At 33.7% G+C, this 5876-nt stretch overlaps 1 long non-coding RNA gene across 1 annotated transcript in view; it reads right to left on the bottom strand.

The window, feature by feature from the left end:
- Nucleotides 1–921: 921 nt before the first annotated feature.
- Nucleotides 922–5876, bottom strand: part of LOC107183682 — a 25349-nt gene continuing 20394 nt past the window's right edge. Inside the window, exon 3 of the long non-coding RNA XR_001514473.1 lies at nt 922–933. This is a non-coding gene — a long non-coding RNA (uncharacterized LOC107183682). The remainder of the gene's footprint in view (nt 934–5876) is intronic.

The following is a 5876-nucleotide window of genomic DNA, read 5'->3' as shown; positions in this document are numbered from 1 at the left end:
AATAATGATTTATAAATGAATCCACTCTTACTTAGCAAAGTAAATGGAGGATTTGATCCAAGAATTTTTATCAATTAAATTAAAATAATAGTCCATAAAGGAAATGAATGAATACATTATTAACTTGTCAAAATCAGTAAATCTCAGAAATTTAATCTTAATTAGGAGATAGTAAAATTGGCACACACAAAAGACATCAATTTAAAAGTATAGCAGTGAAGAAAGTATAGCCAATAAGCAGGTGTTGCATGCCAAATCTGAAACCAGTCACCTGTATGACCATAGGCAGTTCTAAAGTTCATGCAGCATAAACAAAATAAGATGAGTCATGAGTTGGTGACTGTTGAAAGGGGGGTTCTATGCCAGCACTATCTGATAAAAATACAATGTGAGCCATATATGTAATTTCAAATTTTCTAGTCACCACATTTAAAAAGGTAAAGTGAAATTCATTTTTAAGTATATTATATTTAACTCAATATATCCAAAATATTACCATTTCCATGTGTCACTAGACTCCTTTAATGTGTTCTGTAGCCACACATGGCTAGTGATTGAACACAGAATTCTCTATACTATTCATTTCATTTTTATCCATGTTAAAAACATTTTTATAATAAAGAGTTAGAAGAAAAAAAGTCAATAAACCCATGCTTATTTCTTTCTGTGGCTCAGTTTCCCCATCAATGTACGAGGGAGATGTACTGGTCCTTAGATAATTTCTAAGGTTCTTTCTAATTCCCTCTTTCCTAGTTTCCTTTTCTAAAGCATTCTAATCTGGTTTTTCACTACTCTATACAAGATTCCTTTTTTTCTTTTTAAAAAAAGGAAATCCCTTTATATTCTCAAAGAGACATGACCTAAAATTACCATTCTCTATTGTCTAAGGATTACTTAGGGACAAGTATCCATTTATGTGTTAAATAACTTTTTCTTTCTGCTCCAAGACCAAAGGTAATATATGAGCTCCGTTTACATTTACCAATGCTTTGTTCATTTAATTTTGTCTTTAATATTATGAGATTTACCACTCCACCATGATGACAGATGCATGTTTGGAAGAGGCAGATTAAAAACAAAAATATAAATAATACTCCATGTTCAAGAAGTGATTTTGAAAGAATAGAAATTAAAATACTTTAGGTATTTTTCCAATCATTTTTTAAAACTCAGTCCAATAACTTCATGGATTTATCTTACCTGTCCATCTGACTTTTTTGTATTGTAATTTATAATTGTACTTATAGAACCTCAGCCTCACACCATTCAAAAAATTTTTTAATATTTGTATTGATTTCAGAGAGGAAGGGAGAGGGAGAGAGAATAGAAACATCAATGATGAAAAGAATCACTGATCAACTACCTCCCACACGCCTCCCACTAGGGATTGAGCCCGCAACCCGGGCATGTGCTCTGACGGGGAATTGAACCTGGTTCACAGGCCAATGTTCAGCCACTGAACCACACAGGCTCGGCTCAAAATTTTTACTTTAAGAGAAAACTCCTGTAAATAATTAAATGTGTTTATTTAAAAATAAATATCTTTACGAATCACCAAACTTCTGTTTCATTTTTTTTATTCCTCACCTAAGAATATGCTTTCATTGATTTTAGAGAGGGATGAAGGAGGAGAGAGAGAGAGAGACAGACAGACAGACAGACAGACACAGAGAGAAAAACATTAATTGGTTGTCTCCTGTAAGTGGCCAACCAGTAACCAAACCCACAACTAGTTATGTGCCCCGACTGGGAACAGAACCTGCAACCATTTTGGTGTACAGAGCAATGCCCCAACCAACTGAGCCACCTGGCCAGGGCCAAACTGTTTAAGTTTGATTGTTTTAATGGCCTACAGACACATTCTGTTCTCTCAGCTCGATGCTTTAGGTTAAGCTCACCAGTGAGCATGCTCCTGTTGTCATTTTAAAGAAACTATAGGCGTGTCTTTTATTAATTCCAAATAGAAGGAATTGCATACTTGGCCAATAAAAACTCAGGCTTACTAAGTATAGTTTACATTTTATATATGTAAAGATTATTTGCAACATTAAAAAGGTTAATCACCAAAAAAATCCCTGTAATTTTTTAATAGGAAACTATTTTTACTTACATAATAATTAATTTTTGAAAATAAATTTGTGCACAATTATTTAGGGAACCATTTACTACAATAAATTTGTTTATATTATTTCCAAAAATAAAGACAATTAAAATCTATAGTAATATCTATTGAGTTTAATGTTATATTCCTGTTGAGATTTTTTTTTTCCCAATCATATTTCAAGCCTTGGGTAGATATACGATTAACACAGTCTCTTGCCTGATCTTCAAATGTAAAGTCAGGTGTTTTTGTATCAAGAAGTCTATTTACTTCTTCTAGCTGCTATGTGAAAAATTGTGATTGATCAACCTTTGTAGCTTTAACAATGTGCTTTATAGTTAAGTGAGAGTTCAGGGCAATCTTACTTTATGAGGTAATCTTATAAAATAATAAAATTCATAGCCTAAAATCAGAAACACAGACACATTTTTTAAATAAATTTCTTCTCTATCACTCCCATGAGAGAAAAATTAATTATAGAGAATTTTTTTTGGACAAACAAAAAATCATTATCATAAATTAATTGTTTTCTTTATGGTTTCTTCATTTAATCAGCTTGTCTGGTCTTTATTACCTGTGAGGTTCCAGCCATCTCATTCTACAACATTCATGAAAATAAAGATCCATTTCCCTTAATGGGACTAAAAATCTATTGGCATTAACAGGAACAGAAATCTTTATGCATTTATGGGAATAAAGGTTGGTTCTCAATTATGGGAATAAAGGATTGTTCCTCTTAATTGGCAGTCCTTACACATAGCATGGCAAATAGAAGGTAAGAAAAAGGTGACTAGAATAGGAATAAAATTATGTTATTAATTATACCCTAAGCACACATTTTCTATTTATCAAATGATTAAAACATTTTAAAATACAAATATAATTAACTCAAGCAACTTTTCTGACACCAATTTATCCTTAAGGGCCTCAGTATTTTATCATACAAGCCCAGCATCTGTGGCTCTTAGTCTGGCAGAAAGTTTTCCCGGATAATTTCTTTTTTAATGGAAGCAAAAGGGAAAACTGAAAATCCATGATATGGCCTGGAGCTCTATGCTCTTTTTGTAACAAATCAGGTGCCCAAACACTGAGTCACCTTTGGGCCTAATATATCCCAGAAGTCGCCATGTGAAAAGGCAAAATTTCTTTGGATGAAATGTCACCTTCTCTCCAAGAAAGCAGAGATCCTCCAACTTATATTCTTAGTAATAACCAGTGTCAGGGAAAAAGAATTACTGGATACAGTAACTCCAGTAATACTCAAATAGACTATCCAGTTGATCTAGCAAGAAGAGTAGGATATAAAATGAGGAGTTAACCTCCAGACCCAGTTTTAAGCATGATCCATTATGGTCCCAAAATTCAGGATGAGAAATATTCTCAAGGTACTTCACAAAATGGATTCTCTACCTTTTTAATAGTTTTTCCTACTTTTTCCTAGGCATGCTCTCCTCTAGACATATATTTTCGTCATTACTGTCAAGACATACCTGAACATCTCTCCCAAAAACATCCTCTACTCTCCAATCCAGGGAAAGGATTGTCTCAAGACTTCAAAGCCAAAGGCAAAATCCAATTTTATGAAGCCAATCTTGACAGATCGAATCTAAATGGAATCATTCACAGATCTAAATTCCTATGGTTTCTTCCACTTACTTGACACTTAAGTGTCACCTTTAAAGTTCATTTTGTTTTGTTATTGTTTTTTAATTTATCTTTACTGTTCAAAGTATTACATATGTCCTCTTTTTTGATCCAGTTTGTTTTATGTTATTTCCAGCTTCCACCCACAACTGAATTCAACTTTGTACAACCCTCAACTCAGTACGTCACCTAGCCTCCAAATGCATTTAACAAAAGTCACATGGATTTTGTAAATGGAGAAAGGGAAATAGTGAGAGTTAATATAATTTCTCCATATTGAAGGAGTTCATTGGTGAAAAATACGAAATTCTAATGTGAATTTAGTATTCTTTCTAGTAACTAATGCTGTTCTCCAATGCCACATAACTTATCATATATATTGTTTATTGTTGTCCCCATTTACAAAAATGAAACTGTTAATACTGCCATTGATAGCTAATGTCATTAATTTTTATGTGGTATAAAAAAAGACCTCTCAAATGTTACAGCAGAATGAAGGAGGAACAACAATACACATGAGAGAAAACTTCACCAATAACCATTTCATTATTGCAAAAACATTAGAGCTTAATGAGCAGAGAGTAATGCAGGGTAGGTGTCAATAACTAGGTAGTAGTGCAGTCAAGAAGGAATAACAGCAAATTCAAAAGGACATAAGAAAATAACTGAAGTAGCATCCAGTCACTCAAATATGTAAGAAGGATCTACTTACTACTACATACCACTAGCCAGTGGGATAAGCAGTTACAAATAAAGATATAAACCTCTCTGTCAAGGACCCCTGGTAAGAAAGAGAACATCTCAAAAAAAAATGTATATAAGTAATAATAAATAAATGAAACTGATAAATCATAGGGAGGTTTGAAGAGCTCTTCCTGGTGTGGGGGTGGGGCAGGAAAACATGGCTAGCCACACAAACAGCTTGTTCTCACTGTGTTGCTTAATTTAACACAGCACCCAGCTCTCTGTGGGCACTTAATAACTACCAGTTGGCAAATGGATAAACACCAGTGGCTGGGGGAAAGAGATGAGTGTGCTATCTCCCCTATAGCCCAGGAAGCTGATGTGGATGGTGTGGGAGCCTCCTCAGCTGTGACAGCTACACAGTGACTCCCAGTGGTCACAAGTTGAACCTCATCTTTAACCATAGTATAATAGTATAATAAGCCTATAATTTAGTATAGTATTATACAGATATATATAATTTAGTACAGTATATATATATATTTCAGTATAACTAAAGCCACCATTCTTTTAACAAACTTTGGTACTTGTTCTGCTTAAAAGTGAAAAATACATCTACAAAACACAATGATGTGAGCTCAATCCCAACAACTGGATTCTACAGTTTTAAACTACTTTTCTAATATGGCCAATGTGATGTTAAACTTGCCGTGAAGCAGAATAAAGAGAAAAGATTTGTATTCTGAGAAATAAACACTGTTGTCTTCAAATTAACAAGAATGCCCTCCTCAGGGAAAGACATAGAAATATTTTTCTGAGTTTTGCCTAAAACATAGAGGCATTTTTACTCAAGACAATTAACTTGAATAAAGGACCAAATTGACCCAATTACTTATAAACTATGTATACTGTCCTCCTTTGTTATAAAGAAAAAGAATGGATAATTTTATTTTTGCCCATCATTACATGGATATTTCCATTAATGACAATTCTCTACCAATAAAAATAACAATGTAGTAGGTCATTCTGGCATTTTAGTATTTACTGTTCAGGTTTTAAAAAACACACATGTGCCAACTATTTGTCAATGTTGTGATAAGTACCTGAAAAGTAAAGATGGCTAATGTACACTGAGTGGCCAGATTATTATGACCACCTGACGTTTGTGGGCAAATTAGCTATATAATTTCATGCTGAAGTTGCTAGAGGGCCAGACCATTATAAATAGGGAAGCACGTTAGAAATGATTTTTTTCCTGAAGATATGGGTAAACAATGCGATTTAACAGCCTTTGAATGTGGGATATATTTGAACGTGAGTGGCCAGACTATTATGACCACCTGATGTTTGTAGGCAAATTAGCCATATACTGCATCGTATGGGATATGGAAGCCGAAGGCCTGTTCGAACACCTTTACTGTCTGCAGTTACCAAGATAAAACGTCTT

Source organism: Myotis davidii, unplaced genomic scaffold, assembly GCF_000327345.1.
Source record: "Myotis davidii unplaced genomic scaffold, ASM32734v1 scaffold482, whole genome shotgun sequence".
In the NCBI taxonomy this organism is placed as follows: domain Eukaryota; kingdom Metazoa; phylum Chordata; class Mammalia; order Chiroptera; family Vespertilionidae; genus Myotis; species Myotis davidii.
The sequence above is the reverse complement of the archived record's forward strand: the minus strand, read 5'-3'. Positions and strand labels throughout refer to the sequence as shown.